Source organism: Pipistrellus kuhlii, unplaced genomic scaffold (assembly GCF_014108245.1).
Source record: "Pipistrellus kuhlii isolate mPipKuh1 unplaced genomic scaffold, mPipKuh1.p scaffold_m20_p_33, whole genome shotgun sequence".
Lineage (NCBI taxonomy): Eukaryota > Metazoa > Chordata > Mammalia > Chiroptera > Vespertilionidae > Pipistrellus > Pipistrellus kuhlii.
Window position 1 is genome coordinate 3136984 of NW_023425533.1, and position 20108 is coordinate 3157091.

The 20108-nt window shown below is 38.5% G+C and overlaps 1 pseudogene; it reads left to right on the forward strand.

Annotated features, from left to right (window-relative positions):
• Positions 1-544: 544 nt before the first annotated feature.
• LOC118731846 lies at positions 545-4220 on the forward strand (annotated as a pseudogene).
• Positions 4221-20108: the final 15888 nt, after the last annotated feature.

Below are 20108 nucleotides of genomic sequence, written 5' to 3' on the forward strand. Positions count from 1 at the left end.
CAGCAATTCCTCTCTTGGGTATATACCAGAAAATCTCAAAATCATGTGCTCACAAGGATGTATGGACGCCTATGTTCATCATTATTCACAATGGCCAAGACATGGAAACAACCAAAGTGTCTAATGAAAGAGAACTGGATAAAGAAGATGTGGTACACATACACAATGGAATACTACTTATCACAAGAAAGGATGAAATAGCACCATTTGCAATAGTATGTATAGAACTTGAGAACATTATGTTAAATCAGTCAGAGAAAGCTAAGAACTATATAATTTTCCTCATATGTGGGATATAAAACTGAAACTCATGAACACAAACAGCAGTGCGGTGGTTGCTAGAGGAAAGGGAGTGGGGAGAGAATGGGATCCTACTATATAGTTGCATCAGGAGAAGATTTGAATTTGGGTGGTGGGCACACAGTGCATTCAAAGATCTTGCAACATAGAAACCCACAGCTGAAACCTATCCTATCTAATAAAAGAGTAATATGCAAATTAACCATCACTCTGTGACAAAAATGGTGGTGCCTATAACCACAAGATGGCGCCCAGTCGTCTCAGCCCCACTGGAGTCCCCCAGTCTCAGGGAGGGCTGTTGCTGAGAGCCTGCAGAGTAAGTGGCCTGGCTGAATGCTGCCAAGACACCCTGCTGACCCTTTATAAAAAAAAACAAACACACAGCTGAAACAGGTTTGGCTCAGTGGATAGAGCGTCAGCCTGTGGACTGATTTGATTCTGGTCAAGGGCATGTACCTTGGTTGGGGACACATCCCCAAGTAGAGGGTGTGCAGGAGGCAGCTGATCTATGTTTCTCTCTCATCAATGTTTCTAATTCTCTATCTCTTTCCCTTCCTCTCTGTAAAAAATCAATAAAATACTTTTTTTTAAAAAATTTGCTCCCCACGGTCGATCCCCTGCCAGCACCGGCAGCCTGGGCTGGGGTCTCAGCCAGGCAGGGGCATGATCCCCTCCAAGCTGTGGCAGCCTTGGGTCTCAACCACTGAGTCACACCAGCCAGGCAGATATGGAGGAATCTTAAATGTTTCCTTTTTAAAAATATATATTTTATTGATTTTTTTACAGAGAGGAAGGGAAAGAAATAGAGAGCTAGAAACATCTATGAGAGAGAAACATCAATCAGCTGTCTCCTGCACAATCTCCATTGAGTATGTGCCCCCAACCAAGGTACATGCCCTTGACCGGAATCGTACCTGGAACCCTTGAGTCTGTAGGCTGATGCTCCATCCACCTAGCCAAACTGATTAGGGCTGTCCAAAATGTTAAAGAAAAAATCCTATCTAATAAAAAGGAAATATGCAGGAGAGGGCATTAGGGGATGACCGGGTTGTCAGGGGAAGGCAGTTGGGTACGATTGGGCTGTCAGGGGAGAAGTGAGGCATCAATCAGGCTGGCAGAGGAGTGGTTAGGGGGTGATCAGTCTGGCAGGCATAAACGGTTAGGGGCAATCAGGCAGGTGAGCAGTTGGGAGCCAGCAGTCCTGGATTGTGAAACAGATGTCTGACTGCCTGTTTAGGCCCGATTTCTGGAGTAGGGCCTAAACAGGCAGTCAGACATCCCCCAAGGGGTCCCAGATTGGAGAGGGTATAGATTGGGCTGAGGGACACCCCCCCCCCAGTGTATGAATTTCATGCACAGGGCCTCTAGAATGTATATATTGACCAGTGTCACCCCAATCAATTTAGTAAACATGTATTTTTTAAGTAGATTAAAAAAGATTGGGGCTGGGTGTGTTTTGAACACTCATACCATAGAGAGTGCTCTCAGGCCAGGTGGGGGGAACCTTCTGTGAGGTTTTTCCAGTAGTCCATGGGCAGGCTTCTTCCTGGAGTTCAGAATGCACTCAGGGAAAATTGTGTCCCTTTAGTGCACTTTGGTATTTTGTTTACCTCTTTCCTCCCCCTATTTATATAAGTCCCACTTCAGAACTCTGGGTGTTGTGGGAAAGAAATGAGTTTCTCCTACACATCAGGAGAGCAGCACTCACTTACCACTCACTTCCCCTCATATGAGAGGTCACTGCTGGCTAGTGCAGCCCCACCTTGTGAGAGGAACAATGTAGGCAAGGTTCCCCTTGCCCTCTCCAATGCATTTAACTTTTATTTTATTTGGAGGGAAAGTTGTCCAATGAAGTGCTGAAACATCTTTGGGAACCTGGGGCTTCTACAAAGACTCTCTCCTTTGGGGTTCTCACCAAGTAAATTGTCTCCAGGTTTTACCTGACAGTGTCCAAAAGAGGCTGAGTCTAGTTCACAATTTCCAACTGGTTCCACCATTCATTCTGTGGTCTGTCTGCATATTATCCAGTGAACATAATGATGAAAGTTTCTGGTTTCATTTGCATATGGTGATAGATCACACTGCTCCAACAGAAATGTTTTTGTTCACGGGGGATGCCAAAGTTGTTGAAATTGGGGGGGGGGGCAAAAAAGGAGAGATATGATATTCAACTGTGATACTGATACAATCTCCCCATTCAACATTGTATTAGAAGTTCTAGCTTGAGCAATTAGGCAAGAAAAATAAATACAATATGTCCTAATTGGAAAGGAAAAAGTAAAACTATACACACTCACAAATGGCTGTTAGGGCTAATAAATGAGTTTAGCAACTTGTAGGATGGAATATCAATACATAAAAATCAGCTGCATTTCTCTACACTAGCAATGAAGAATTTGAAAATAATATTAAGGAAAACAATTGCACGTAAAATTAAATTAAAAAGAAGAGTAATTAGGAATAATTTTTAAAATATATTTTATCAATTTCATATAAAAAGAGATGGATAGAGAGATAGAAACATCAAAGATGAGATAGAATCACTGATCGGCTGCCTCCTGCACACCCCACACTGAGGATCAAGCCCCCAACCTGGGCATGTGTCCTGACCGGGAATAGAACCCTAATCTCTTGGTTCATAGGTTGATGCTCAACCACTGAGCCATGCTGGCCAAGGTAGAAATAATTTTAACCAGAGAAGTGCAGCACTGTACACTGAAAATTACAAATTATTATTGAAATAAATTTCCATACTATTGCCATTTGAAATTCTATGTAAGATTTAGAATCCAGTTGTTAATTTCTATAAAAAATAAGCCAACTGGAATTATTATTTAGAATCATAAAGTTAGGGGGAAATGAACATATTTAAAATGCATAGAAAATCTTATAGAAAAACAAAGTTTGATGACTTACAGAAATCAAGATATTTTACAAAGTGATAATAATTAAACCAATTTCCTATTATTACAAATAATAAAAAATCTAACAATAGAATAGAAGAGTACAAAAAGAGACCCACACAAATACTTCTCTGGTGGATGGGGGGGAGAAGTGATTGAGGAAAAAATAAAGAACTCATTACATGGACAACAAGTTGATGACTGGGGGTAGGGAAAGGGAGAAAGGTGTAAGAGGGTATGGGGGTAAATGGTGATGGAAATGTTTTTTAAAGAAAATAAAATATAATGATGCTGTAGAAAATTGTTAATGGCATGAGAAAAAGCTCACAGCACTCTCAAATGATGAAAGTAACTGCATACACAGGTGTGTGTGAATGTGAGAGTGAGTGTGTTGGGGACACTTGCTTGTTGTCAGTGACTTCCCCCTCCCCTCCACCCTTACCCATTCTCTGCCTCTGCCATAGGAAGTGAGTGATAAGGATGACATCGAGGTGGAGAGCGACAAAGAGTAACCAAGGTTTCAATCTGCCACCTGCGGTTGACAAACGGGCTCATTATAAGGCACTGGAACGAAAGCGTAAAGACAGCTTTCACAGTTTGTGGGACTCGGTTCCAAGGAGAGAAGGCATCCCGGGCCCAAATCCTAGACAAAGCCACAGAGTTTATACAGTATATGCAAAGGAAAAACTACACACACCAGCAAGATATTGATGACCTCAAGCAGCAGGATGCTCCTCTGGAGCAGCAAGTCTGTGCACTGGAGAAAGCGAGGTCGAGTCCCAACTGCAGACCAATTACCCCTCCTCAGACAACAGCCTCCACACCAACACCAAGGGCAGTGCCATCTCTGCCTTCAATGGGGGCTGGGACTCCAGCTCAGAGTCAGAGCCTGAAGAGCCCCAAAGCAGGAAGAAACTCCGATGGAAGCCAGATAAGCTCTGCTGAGCAGGCCAGCAATAAAAACTGTCTGTCTCCTAAAAAAAAAAAACAAAAAAAAAAACAAACCAACAACAACAACAAAAACCTGCATATACATATATGAAAAACATTGTTAAAGAGCTGAAAATGATACATACCTTTTGGGACAGCAAGGTTATATGTTAGTTTATAATATATTCTGAATTATTAAAATAAATTGATCTTATAATAAACATAAAATAAAATAAAATAAAATTCAGAGTCTTCCAATCCATACCTAGTGTAGAATTCTCTTTTTATTTAGCTCTATGCTAATTTCTTTCAATATTTCTGTTACTTTCTTTGTGCAGTCTTGCACATCTTTTGTTCATTTTAATCCTCGATATTTGATGATTTTTATACTAATGCCAATATTATTTTCATTTTATATTCTGCTTGTTGCTAATACTTACAAATATAAATAATTTTGTATTTACATATATGTATATTAATGTTTAATTTTATATGTGAAGTGGACTATGTTACAGGGTTGCCAGATATTTGGCTAAACATTATTTCTGGGTGTGTCTTTGAAGGTGTTTCTGGATGAAATTATCATTTGAGTAGGTGGACCAATAAAGCACTTTGCCCATCCTAACATGAGAGGGTCTGAATAAAACAAAAAGTCAGAGGAAGGAAGATTCAGCCCATTCTGCATAATAGCTAGAGCTAGGACATCAATCTTCTGCTCTTGCCTGACCTGATTCTTAAGCCTTTGGACTTAGTCTGAATTACAACCAACTTTCCCGAGTCTCCACCCAGTCTGCCAATGGCAGATCTAATAAATTTTCAATCTCCTTAATTGTCCAAGGCAATTTATTTAAAAATCCCTTCCTACTTACATAGATACTTTTTGAAAATGGACATAGAAGGCTAAGAAACACATGAAAAAATTAAGTCACGAATCATCTGGGAAATGCAAATCAAAATGACAATGAGGAACCATCTCACACCTGTCAGAAATGCTATCATCAACAAATCAACAAATCATAAGTGTGGAGAGGATGGAGAGAAAAAGGAACCCCTGTGCACTGTTGATTACAATGCAGACTAGTGAAGCCACTGTGGAAAACAGTATGGCGTTTTCTCAAAATAAATAAATAAATAAATAAATAAATAAATAAATAAATTAAAATGGAACTTCCATTTGACCCAGCAATCCCACTTCTAGGAATATATACCAAGAAACCCAGAAATACCAATCAGAAAGAATATATGCACCTCTTTGTTCATAGCAGCACAATTTACAATAGCCATGATTTGGAAACAGCCTATGATCCCATCAGCAGATGAGTGGATTAAAAAACAGTGGTGCATCTACACAAAGGAATACTATGCTGCTATAAAAAAGAAAGAACTCTTACCATTAGCAATAGCATGGATGGATCTGCAGAGCATTATGCTAAGGGTAATAAGCCAGCCAGAAAAAGGTAAGTATCACATGATCTCACTCATTTGTGGAATATAATGAACAGCATAAACTGGTTAACAAAAATGGATCCAGTGGCATAGAAGCATCAAACAGACCATCAAACCTCAGAGGGAAGGCAGGGTATAGGTAGCGGAAATTAGATCAACCAAAGAACTTGTATGCATGAACATACGCAAAACTAATGGACATAGACACTAGGGGGGTAAGGATATATGCTAGGGGACAGGAGTGGGCAGGAAGAGGTCAATGGGGGGAAAATGAGATATATGTAACACTTTAAACAATTAAGAGTTAATTTTTTTAAAAATCCCTTCCTATATATCCAATTAATTCTGTTTCTCTAGAGCAGTGTTTTTCAACCTTTTTTGGGCAAAGGCACACTTGTTTCATGAAAAAAATCACGAGGCACACCACCATTAGAAAATATTAAAAAATTTAACTCTGTGCCTATATTGACTATATATAAAGTAATTCTCTTGAATAGGAATCAAATAAACACAAAGAAAGTATTTTATAATTACTTTATTATGAAATATTAAGTAAACAAAATAGTGAAAAATTATAAAATTCTTGTCTTGTCTGCACCTACGGCACACCAGGCAACATCTCGTGGCACACTAGTGTGCCGCGGAACAGCGGTTGAAAAACGCTGCTCTAGAGAACCCTGACCAATACATATGCTAAACTTATATCTGGCAAACTTGCTAAATTTATTAATTCCAATAAATTACTTGTAAATGCTTTTAGAATTTCTAAAGACACAACTGTGTTATGTGTAAACTAGAGGCCCAGTGCATGACATTTGTGCACTTTTGGGGATGTGCGGAGGGGGAGGGGGGGTCTCAGCCTAGCCTGTGCCCTCTCACAGTCCGGGAGCCCTTGGAGGATGTTCAACTGAGGGCTTAGGCCCGCTTTCCATGGGGAGCAGGCGTAAGCCACAGACATTGCCGCAGAGGCCCACCACCACTGTGCTCTCCAGCTGTCAGCAGGGCTTCTGGCTGAGCAGCACTCCCCATGTGGGTGCACACTGACCAACAGGGGAAGCTTCTATGTTGAGTGTCTGTCCTCTGGTGGTCAGTGCACATCATAGTGACCCTTTTATTATATAGGATAATAAAACACAAATTCCTTCCTTTTCATTGTTTGTAAGATCTATTTATTTTTCTTGTCTTAATTTATTGTCTGGAAATATACAGTAAAAGATTGATTAGAAATTGTAATACAGACAACCTAATCTCATTTCTGGTCCAAAATACTTCACCATTGATATGCCATGTGTTGAAAGTTTTTAAAAAAACCTTTGTCAGATTAAGTAATTTTCCTTCAATTCTAGTTTTCTAAGAGTTTTGCACATGGATGAAGTGTAGAATGTTATCAAAGATTTTTAAAATATCATATATTCTATTTTCCTGTTAATGGGATTAATTATATTACTGCTTTTTAAGTTAAACTATTCTTCCTTCCTAGAATAAACCCAAATTTGTTGTGATATATTTTCCTTATAAACTCTGGATTTATATCATTAATATTTTCCATGAGATTTTTGCAAAATTCACAAGAGTTTTGGTCTATGGTAGTCCTTTCTTGTAATGTCTTTGACGGTTTTAGTATGAAGTTTACAATGGCCTCATAAAAAAGTAGGGGAATGTGTCATTCCTTTCTTTATAATTCCTGGAAGAGTTCAAGTAAGATCAGTGTGTTATTTTTCCTTAAGTATTAGGTATAATTCATTGTGAAGAATTGAGAGATATTAATAAATTATAATTTCTTTATTATTCATAAGAGTATTGGGATTTTGTGTATTTTCTTGAAATTGGTTTTAATAAGATGTATTTTTACTTATTTTTTCATTCCATAGGAATTATTAATTTTATTGTTAATATCCTGTCATTATCTTTTTAATATTTATAAATTCTGTATTAATGTTCCTTTTTGTTACTGATACTTATAATTTATGCCTTCTCTCTGTTTATATTATCATTTTGTTTGTAGATTTATCAATTTCATTCTTTTCAAAGAGTCAACTTTTGGCTTTATTGGTCTTCTCAATTGCCTTTTCATTCATTCCTGGTTTTGCTTCTCTCTATCTCCTTTCTTGGAATTTATTTGATGTTTTTTAACTTTCTTTTTTTTTTTAATCTTTTTAAAAAATGTTTTTATTGATTTTTAGAGAGAGAGAGAGAGAGAGAGAGAGAGAGAGAGAGAGAGAGAAACATCAATGAGAAAGAAACATCATTGATCAGCTGTCTCCTGCATGCCCACTAGTGGGGATTAAGCCTGTAACCCTGGCATATGCCCTGACCAGAATTGAACTGGTGATTCCTTGATTCCTGGGTTGACACCTAACCACTGAGCCACATCAGTGGGCTTGAAGACCAAATGTTAAACATTTGAAGGCATGCATTTAAAATGACAGCTTAATTTTAAAATGGGAAGTTATAATTTTAAGCAATAGTATAATTTTTTAAAATCAAACTTTATTGTTCATATTATTACAAAAGTTCCTCAGTTTCCCCCCTCCACCAGGTTCCCACCCAACCACCCTCTACCCTTTCCCCACCCCCCATTGTCCTCATCCATAGGTGCATAGTTTATGTTCAGTCTCTTCCCAAAACCACCACTCCCCTTTTCCCCAAGAATTGTCAGTCCACTCCCCTCCCGTATCTCTGATTCTATTATAATCAACAGTTAATATTGTTCATCAGGTTTTTTAATTTCCTTGGTTTTTTTTTAATTACTAATATACTTTTATATTTTTAAGAATAAATTTTAAAATCTAATAATTTTAAACCTTGTTTTTTCTGCCCTGAGAACTGAGAAGCAAACTTGTCTACATGTAAACTTGCCCTTGGGCTATCAAAAGGCATAGCCATTCAAATGTAAATGAACACATTGTTTAAAGATAGCTGCTGGCTGGAATTGGATTACCTGTTCTGGGTGGGAAGGGCTTGTCCTCCCCTTTCTCCATTAAAATTAAGGTGTTAGCTTTAAAACCTCTTTTTGGCAAGAGACCTTAAACTTTCAGAACTTTAAATTTTTCAGGTAGCAAATCAATTACTTAGCATTTTCTCAAATCAATAATACCTCCACATTCCCAAGGATACACTTCAAACAGAAGACACATCCAAATAGATCAACCAACCTCATCCAGACCCCACATGAGGCACTCACAGATCAACACCCCAGCGCTACAATAACTCAACACACCCAGATCTAAGCCTTCATCACTTGATTCAGCAGACCCTCAAGTTCTCTCAAAAGTTTCCAGCCATGTCTGAGAAGCAGCCCTAGGGCATGGGCAGGTGAGGAGCGAGCTGTTCCGGCTAGGCTGCTCTGGGCCTGGCCGCTGTTGCTCCTGGCCTGGCTGCTGTTGCTTCAGGCCATTCCACGCCCAGCTGCTCCTGGCCTGGATGCTGCTGCTCCGGGCCTGGCCACTCACGGCCTGGCTGCTCGGGGCCTGGATGCTGCTACTCCAGGCCCGGATACTGCTGCTCAGGGCCCAGCTGGTCAGGGTGTTTTTTAACTTTCTTGAGGTAGGTGTTTAGCTCTTCTTTTTGATTCAAATTTGGTTTATCATTGCATACTAGAAAATGCATTTTCATAACAAATTGTCAATTAATGCTATTCACCAATCTATATATATAAAAAGCTAATATGCAAAGTGTCCCCTCAGGAGTTCAACCAGGAGACCAGGAGTTTGATCACTCAGTAGGACATGCTCTCACCTCTGGGGCCGGTGTGGAATGAAGGAAGGCCCAAGCCAGCAGCTAGAAGGCCCCGATTAGCCCTGATAGCCAGCCAGGCCTAAGGACCCTACCTGTGCATGAATTTTGTGTACCAGGTCTCTGGTATAACATATTTGATAAGTTTGGGGTTTTAAAAAATATTTTTCCCCCTTTCCTTAGTAAATTGCATCAAACTGAGTCATTTTTATGTCTAAGCAGGAAAATTAAATCTAAAGCCCTCCTGAAAAGCTGTTTTGAGAAATTCACCCACATTTCCACTAAACAACAGCTAGTTTTCTTACAACTTGTGAACACACATAACATGTCATACCCTTCCTTCCTGTACTTTGGTTAAAAGTGCTTTTCTCTTTTTTTCCAAAACATAACTGACTCTTTTTTTTTTTTTTATTCAACTTTTTTTACTCAGTTGTGAAGACTTTTTAAGGCTCCTACTCATTATCTAGGCCTTCATTCTACCTTTCTAACTTGCAGTTTAAACAGCAATCCAGTTTCTCACAAGGTAATCTCCAGTCCTTCAATTACATGCATTTTTCTTCCCAAATGTACTAACCTATTTCTTTTTTTAATTCTTTATTGTTTCAAGTATTATATATGTTTCCTTTTTCCTCCTTTGACCTCTCCCAAGCTGTTCCCACACCCGCCAGCACATGCCCTCACTCCCCACTGCCTATATGTCTACAGGTTCTGTTTATATACATGCATACAAGTCCTTTGGTTGATCTTTTACCCCCTCTCTCCAACCTTCCCTCTGAGGTTGGACAGTCTGTTTAATGATTCTATCTCCCTGGATCTATTTTTGTTTATATTATTCATTATATTCCACAAATAACTGAAAGCATGTGATATTTATAGCCTTTCTTCTTTTCTAATCTCTATATTTAAAAAGCCAGCAACCAGGAACACCAGATCGACCAGAATGACTGGTCACTATGACATTCACTAAGGCCATCGAACTGGCCAAATGGGGCAGTGGGGCCAGCCGACCAACCTCCCACAGTCCCTTCCCCCAGCCAGCCTGGCCCTGATTGCCCCCAATTGGGGTGGACTGGCAGGGCAATCTCCCACCATTTTCTCCTTTCTACAGGCCCAGCCCCAATCTGCCAATTGGGGCCAGGCCAGCCAGACCACACCCACGTATGAATTCATACACTGGGCCTCTAGAATGTACATAAAAGGCTTTAAGTTTTAATCACTGTTTTAAATGCATTGGACAAGTTGTGATGTCACATTTTTATTATAATTTAGTTCAAAATACTTTAAACTTTCAATTTTGAGTCCTTTGTATTTTAGCTATTTAAAAATATATTGCTTAACTTTCCAATATTTGAAGATTTCTAGTAGCTTTGTTATTAATTTCTATTTTAACTCCACTGAGGTCAGAGAACATAGTCTGATTTCAGCCATTTAAAGTTGAGACTTGCTTTGTGGCCTACCATATGGTCAATTTTGATCAATAGTCCATGCACATTTGAAAAAAATGTGTGCTCAACATTTATTGCATACAATGTTTATATGTTAAGATATATTAGTTAGTCTAATTGTTCTTCTATATCCAGACCTTTTTGTCTGCTTATTTAATCAGCTATTGTAAAACTTGTACTAAAATCTCCAAGCCTGTTTGTAGAGTTATCAATTCACTAGTGGCCCAGTGCACGAAATTCATGCACATTAAAAGGGAATTAAGAGGAAATATTTTAATATTGCTATTTGCCCTTTCTCTATAATAGAAGTGTCAGAGATGAAATAAAATTAGTAAAATGTATATGAAAATCTTTCTCTTATCAGAGTCTGGGGTGCATCATGGGACCCAGAGTCAAGACTCCGCCCACCCACATGCACTAAAAATTGCACAAGACCCAGACCCAGCTGTGGGCCCCCCCCCCCAATTGGGCTAGATCCAGACCCTGCCGGTCCCACCCTTATCAAGCCCCGCCAGGCAGGGGACACAGCCTCAGATCCCCTGTCAAGGCCCACGGGGAGGAGAGTGCAGCCTCAGGTCCCACATCAAGCCCCACTGGGCAGGAGATGCAGCCTGAGGTCTTCTGGCCCAGCACTGGGGCAGGGGGTGCACCTTGAGGTTTCCCATCAAGTACTGCTGGGAAGGGGGTATGGCCTGACGTTCCCCAGCCTGGAGCCAGGGTAGGGGGTATGGCCTGCCAGGTGGGGGGCACAACCTGAGGTCCCCTGTCAAGCCCCATAAGGATGCAGTAGAGGAGGGGGCTGTGGCCTAAAGTCCCTAGTGATTGCTCATTAAGGGAACGGCCTCCACTGTGAGTGCAGCCATCTTGTGTTACAGAAATCCCACTTCTACTGTGGGCAAAACCATCTTGTGTTACAGAAACACTGTGCCTCCACTGTGGGCACCGCCATCTTTGTGGTGGAGTTATGGTCAATTTTTATATCCCCTCTTTATTATATAGGATGTTTAGAGTTCTGGCAGTTTTCACTTAATGCATTTTGGATCTATTTTATTTTATGCATACTAATTAAGGTTTTCTAAAAACTTTTTGAATTAACCATGTAATCATTGTGAAATGTCTAATATCTCCCATAATGCTTCCTGCCTTAAAGTCTAATTTGTCTTATACATAATTAGCACAAATGGAGAAGCTTTATTTTAGTTCATGTTTCTATGGTAGACTAGAGACCTGGAGCATGGATTCAGGCACCGATGGGATTTCTTGGCCAGGCCTGCACCCTCTTACAATCTGGAACCCCTCAGGGGATTTCGGACTTCTGGTTTTGGCCTAATCCCTGCAGGCCAGGCTGAAGGACACCATTGGTGCATGAATCCGTGCACCAGGTCTCTAGTATGTGTGTAAGATCTTTAGTTAATCTCTTCTCACCCTCCTCCTCCCTTCTTCCCTCTGAGATTCATCAGTCTGTTCCATGTTTCCACGCCTGGGCATTGAGCGTCTTCCCTTAGTGGTCAGTGCACATCATAGCTACTGGTTGAACAGTCAGTTGAACGGTTGTTCAGTCACTTAGGCTTTTATATATATTATTAGTTTCAAAGATTCTATGTCTAAATATCCTATATAATAAAAGGGTAATATGCAAATCAACATTCTAGTTAAGGGTAATATGCAAATCAACCAAATGGTGGAATGATCAGCCACTATGATATGGCCAGTGTACTCCCACAAGAGGAGCACCATTCAGCCAGAAGTCATGCAAGTATAGCCGCAGTGTCAGGAACCTCTCCTGCCTCTGAGGAAGTGCTAAGGAGCAGTGAGCAGGTGGGTGGTAAGGAGCAAAGGCTCTCAGACTGCGAGAGGGATATCAGACTGCTGGCTTAGGCCCGCTCCCTGCACAGACAGGCGGACATCCCCCAAGGGGTCTCCAACTGCAAGAGATCAGGCTGAGGGATATGCCTCCCCAAGTGCACAAATTTTCATGCACCAGGCCCCTAGTATTTCTTATAAGCACACATAATTATAATTTGTATTTATATCCAGTCTGAAAAAATTTTTGTGATGGTATGTTTTAATTACACATATATTTTAAACTCCAAAAAATGATGTTCTTATTTTGAATAGCCAATATTCATGTAGATTTATTCATATAAACTCTTTGAAGTTTTCTTCATTTCTTCTTAAATTACTTCTTCCCATTGTTGATGATTTTCTTTTCATCTAAATAACTCCCTTTAGAATTTGTTTTACTGCATGTCTGATAACTAGGAATTGTCTCAATTTTTGTTTCTCTTAAATCTCTTTGAGAAAAAACTTCTGATTCACCTTCATTTTCAAATAACTTTTATGTTATTAGAACATTTTATATTCATCAGTTTGAAAATATACCATTGTTTTTTCTTTATGATTCTTTTTTAAAATATTTATTGTTGAGAGTATTTTGTATTTCTCTCTTTATCCCTCCCCCATTGCCCTCCTCCATCCAGTTCCTGCCCCACCCCAGGGCTTGACCACCCTATTGTCTGTTTTCATAGGTAAAGCATATATACATGTAAGTTCTTTGGTTAATCTCTTCCTATCCCCCCTTCCCTCTGAAATACGTCAGTCTGTTCCACGTTTCCGTGCCTCTAGTTCTATTTTATTCATCAGTTTATTTTGTTCATTAGATTCCTTGTTCATTTAATTTGATTTCTAGATTTAATTGTTGATAGACATGTATTTATTGCCATTTTATTGATCATATTTTTGGCAGTTCTTTTTCCTCCTCCTCATCTTACAGAAGACCCTTTAACATTTCTTGTAATACTGGTCTGAAGGTGATGAAATCCTTTAGCTGCTATGCCTCCTGGAATTGGTAGAGTGGCTTTGTGTAATAGGTGTCCTGTAAGTCCCAGTAGCTCAGCCTCCCTAGTCACCTAAGCTGGCATCCTAGGTATGACCCTGTGTGGACTGTGTACAGTCTTTTTATAGTTGAGTCTTGATTCCTATTTGTTCCACTTGGAAGAATTGACCCCCTAGCTAATTGGCTATGAGGGCCATCTGTGAGACACCCATATGGACCAGGACTTGCTTCAGTGGGGTTTTGGTGCTCACTGAGTCTTCCACTTGAATGTGTCACTTGTGAATGTATATAGTTGTAATCTGGTATGGTCTGAAGCTGTCCACTGGGAGCACTGGCTCTGAGGCCTCCTAGGAGGTGCAAAATCAGCCATTGCCTAGGGCTACCTGGCAGGAGCTACAGAGTGATCTACAGATGGATGCTACTTGCATTCAGCTTGGAAGTGCCCAGGCAAGGCCAAACTGTGAAGCAAGTCCGGCTGGTGCTAGTGCCATGTCTTGGGCCACTTATTCATAGGCATGGGGCACTCTGATGCCTATTGATTGCTTATTTGAGAGATTTTAGGAAAGTATAAGAAATATTTCAAAAATGTATACAGAACCACAAAAGAAGCCAAATAGCCTGATCAATCTTGAAAAACAAGAACAAAGTTAGAGGTGAAATCAAACTATACTACAGGGCCATAGTAATCAAAACAGCATGGTACTGACATGAAAACAGAGATCAATGAGACAAAATAGAGAACTCAAAATAAGCTTATTCCTTTATGATAAATGAAAATTTTGCAAAGAAGTCAATAACATACAACGGAGTAAAGAATGTCTATTCAATAAATGGCATTGAGAAAATTGGTCAGATTCATGCAAAAAATGAAATTAAACCATCTTCTTATACCACAAACAAGAATAAATTCAAAATGAATTAAAGACTTAAATCTAAGACTTGAGATCATAAAATCCTAGGAGAAAACATAGGCATTAAAATCTTAGACATTTCTCATAGCAATATTTTTTTTTCTTTTTATCTCCCTGGTCAAGGGTAATAAAAGAAAAATAAACAAATGGAACTACATCAAATTAAAAAGTTCTTTCACAGAAAAAAAAAAGCAATAAACAGAATAAAAAGACAACCCACATATTTGCCAGTGATACATTTGATAAGGGATATATATCCAAAATTTATAAAGAATTTATACAACACAAAAACAAACAAACAATTCAATTAATAAATTGGCCAAAGAATCTAAATAAGCACTTCTCCAAAGAGGACATACAGATGGCCAATAGTTATGTGAAAAGATGCTCAACATCACTAATCATCAGAGAAATACCAATGAAAGCCACAATGAGATATCATCTCATACCTGTCAGAATGACTATCATCAATAAATCAACAAACAATGTGGATGTGGAGAAAAGGGAACCTTCATGCACTACTGATGGGAATGCAAATTGGTACTGCTGCTGGAAAACAAATTAGTTTCACTAAAAAGAGATGTTGACAGGAAGCCAGGAAGGCTGGTCAACAACCTTAATTGCTCTAACCACTCACCCTTTAGTTGAGACATTGTTAGCTGAAGCAGCCTCCACCTTGTTTGTCCCAGGTAAGTTTCTGTTATTTCCTGCGTAAGGGCTACATGTAAATTTCTGTTTATGTTGCCTAAGATGTTTTCCCCAAAACCTTAATAAAAGGAAATGGCAGGGCCAGAGCAGTAGTAGTTCTCCCACTAGAGTTGGACTACCGCCTGGCCTTTCATATAGCCAAGTTGAATTTCTTCAAGTCTCAAGTCTCTTCATTTGTGTGTGGCCCTTCTTCAGAACCCAAACCCTGAATTGGAACTCTTTCCACGCCGGTCGTGAAAGAGATTCCTATATGCAGCCACTGTGGAAAACAATTTGGAGTTACCTCAAAAAATTAAAAATGAAACTGCTGTTTGACCCAGAAATTCCACTTCTGGGAATATATCTGAAGAAAGCTGAAATACTGAATCAAAAAATTATATATGCACCCTTATGTTCACTGAAACACTATTTACAGTAGCCAAAATTTGAAAGTGGCCCAAGTGGCCATCAGTAAATGAGTGGATAAAAAGCTATGAAATACTTTTTGGCCATAAAAAAGAAGGAAATCTTACATTTTCAACAACATAGATGGACCTATAGTGAATTATGCTAAGTGAAATAAGGCAGTCAGAGAAAGACAAATACCACATGATTTCACTTATAAGTGGAATCTATTAAATAAAATGGAAATAAACTCATAGAATCAGTGAACAGATTGACAGCTGTCAGAGAGGAAGGGACCTGGAGGACAGGGTGAAATACTTGAATTAAACAAAAAGTAAAACTCATAGACACAGACCACAGTACTGTGATAACTAGAGGGAAAGTGGGTAGGGCATGTAGAAGAGGGTAAACAGGATAAATGGTGATGAAAGGAGACTAGACTTGGTTTATGAACATATAATATAATATATAGTTGATGTATTATAGAATTGTACACTTGAAAACTATATAGTTTGGTTAACCAATAAAACCCCAACAAAATGAAAAAGTAAAAATTAATTTCACAAAATATTTTAAAATTAATTAAAACAAAAAACAGGAGTAAATCCTAGTGATGTTAGATTAGGAAATGGTTTCTTAGATGTAAAACTAAAAACACATCAAGAAAATATATAGTTAGAGTCTCCATTATCAACAAGACAAGCAATAACAAATGTTGGAGAGGTTGTGGGAAAAAGGGAACCCTCATTCACTGCTGGTGGTAATTGAGGAGTGGAAAATAACTGACCTTGCCTGGAGGGTAGAAAGTTGCTACTCCCTCCCCCTCCTGGACCTGAAGGCCAAATCAACAGTCTGGGTTAGTCAAGGCTAAGATAGCAGAACAAACCAAGAAGGGAGATTAGGCCGTCAGGCCGATGCGTGCAACCACAAGGTTAAGCAATATAGAAACTAATCAGCTTCAGCCCCGTGGACCTCCCCCCCCCCCCCCCCCCCCCTGTTTGGAATGTGTTTGTTTGAAGAGTGCTTAAAAGGAGACTGCTTTGTAACGGCTGCTGCTGCTCCTGGCCCGTGCCGTTGCCGCGGCGGCAGCCCAGATTCGAATCTGCAATAAAGTTTGTTATTTGACTCCGCAATTGGCTAGTTGGAGTTATTTCCCGGGTAGGGGTCTCTGCCTCTTGGGTGGTCTCGTCTCCATTCAACAGTAATGTAGACTGGTACAACTACTATGGAAACCATCTGGCGATTCCTCAAATAATTAAGAATAGAGCTACCATATGACCCAGTAATCACTCTCCTGGATATATATCTGAAAAACTTGAAATAATGTACTTGCAGATATATGCAACCCTATGTACATTGCAGCATTATTCATGGTGGCTAAGACATTGAAACAATCAAAGTGTCCTGCAATAGATAACTATATAAAGAAGATGTGGTACATATACACAAAAGAATACTACTCAGCCATAAGAAATAGTACCATTTGCTGCAACATGGATGGACCTTGAGAACATTATACTAAGTGAAATTAGAAAGAAAAAGCTAAGAATCATATTATTTCATTTATACGTGGGACAGAAAACTGAAACTTATGAACACAAATAGCAGTATTGTGCTTGCCAGATAGAAAGGAGGTTGGGTGAGGAGGGGGTTCTAATATATGGTAACAGGAGAAGATTTGACTTTGGTGGTAGGCACACAGTGCAATATACAGATCTTATAACAGAAACCCACAACGGAAACCTGTATGGTCATATTAATCAATGTCATCCCAATAAATTTAATAAATAAATAATAAAAAAATATATGCAGAACTACATAACATTTAAAAAATTTGTGTTTGAAGGACATCATCAAGAAAGTAAAAAGACAATCCACATGATCAAAGAAAATGTTTGCAAATCATATATCTAATAAGGGACTTATATCTAGAATACATAAATTATATAAAGGCCTCTTATGATTCAATTATAGACATAAGTCAATTTAAAAATAGGCAAAGAATCTGAATGGAAATTGCTCCAAAGATATAAAAATGGCCAGTAAGTACATGTACAGGTGCTCAAATTATTAGTCCTTATAAAATGCAAATCAAAACGAGAACCACTTCATATCAAGTAAGATGACTAGAATAAGCAAAATCATACAATAGCAAATGTTGTCCAGGATGTGGAAAAATGGGAACTTGTACATTGTTAGTGGGAATTCAAAATGGTATAACACTTTTGAATATAATTTTCCAGTTCCTCAAAAAGTTAATCTTTGAGCCCGGCCAGTATCGCTCAGTAGTTGAGCATCGACCTATGAACCAGGAGGTCATGGTTCGATTTTTGGGCAAGGTGCATGCCAGGGTTGCAGGCTTAATCCCCAGTAGGAGTCGTGCTGGATGCAGCCAATCAATGATTATCTCCTGTTTCTACCTCTCTCTCCCTCTCCCTTCCTCTCTGAAATACATATATATATATATATATATATATATATATATATATATATATATATATATACATACATACATACACACACACACATTAAATTGCCATGTGAGCCAGCAATTTCTGTCCTAGATAACTATACAAGTAGATATTTGAAACCATGTCCACACAAAACTCATACATTAATATTCATAGCAGCTTTAGCAAGAAGTGGAAAGAAATGTCCATCTGCTGATGAGTGATGAGCATAATATATTATATCATTAAATGAAATATTATTCAGCAAAAACAAATAATGAAGTATGCTACAACATGGATGAGCCCTAAAACCATTATGCCAAGTGAAAGAAGCCAGACACAATGTATGTTTCCACTCATATGAAATGCCTAGAATAAGCAAATCGTTATTGACCGAAATTAGATTAGTGCTTGCTAGTGTTTTAGGCTAGGATTTAGAATTGGTAATGGCTACTAATATGTATAGGATTTCTTTAAGGGATGATAAAATGTTCTAAAATTAGATTCTGGTGATGGTTGCACAACTCTTTGAGTATACTAAAAACACTTGAATAAGTGACACCTTAAATGAGTGAACTGTATTTTCTGTGAATTATAGTACAATCAAGATGTTATTTAAAAAATAAACATAATCATCTTTAGATAAATAGCCCATTGAGAAACAAATTTCTGGCCCAGCTTTATTTCAGGTAAAGTAACCCAGTATACACACTGATTTTCATATTTACAAAAATCACCAGATTTTAGCCATATATTTCAATAAATAGAAATTCTTAAGAAGAGAAATATAAATATTGAAGCATACTAAATAAATCATATTAGTATGACAAATTAGAATAACTGGAAACAAATTAATCTGTAGAATTCTGGGAATTTGTTGGCAGTCAACTTTATTTCTAATAATCAGGAAAACAAAGATCTGATAAATTGAAAATGATAAAATCAGTATCCTAAAATCCAATCTAATAATGATATATAATATTTAAACTCAGAAAGAAACTATGGCACTGGGACCTTTAGGAAAATGGTGGTATTTAAATGAACAGAACAGAAGGAGGAATCAGCATCAAGCAACCATTTATGTATCTAATATGTGTTCAGGATAAGCAAAGGTATGGGGACAAATATAAGCATTTGCCTGAGATACTGATGAGTCCATAACCATTTGATGGTGAGCCTGTGTTAGAGACTTTTGTTTATGCATATCCAACAAATCAATCAAAACATATTCAAGGCCCAGCAGATGTGGCTCAGTGAACCAGGAGGTCATGGTATGATTCCAAGCAGGAGCACATGCTCAGATTGTGGGTTCAGTTACCAGTAGGGGTGTGCAGGAGGCAGCCAATTGATAATTCTCTCTCATAATTAATGTTTCTAACCCTCCCCCCTCCTCTCTCTGAAATCAATAGAAATACTTTAAAAAATATTTGGCACATGATAAGTAAGGTAATATATGAATATCCTTGATTCCAATGAAATTAGGGTATTATAAACTGTTCAAATCCATCCTTGTATTTTGAGGCAATTTAGTTAATAAAATAATTAAGAACAGCCTTAAAAAGAGAAGGATGTTGGAAAAAGGCAGCACTGAGCTGGAGGTCTTAGTGCTCTGATGCCCAGGCAGCCACCCTCAGACCCTCTTTTGTTACTGTGGTAATATTGGAGAGCTTACCAAAATACTCTTTCAGATAACATCTGAACTCTCAAAATCCTTTTAGCACCACATAGTCATGCCACTTCCATCCCCCCCCACACACACACACACATCTCTATCCACACTGTCATAATCTTATTAATCAATGAACCTACAAGTGTACCTCAAATGCCCAATATCCAAGGCCAAAAAATGACAATGATTTTCCTACCTATGCAAAACTCAATGAAAGGATAGTTAAATAAATGAGAATATCAAACAGGGATATCCAATGAAAAATATCAAAATAACCAGAAGAAGGTTATTCAAATAAAAACAATTTATATATTTGGGGGATAGTCGAGGTTCTGTCCGACTTCATCTCATGAAAAGAACTTTGGCTTAGTAATCAGTAGTTCTGACACTA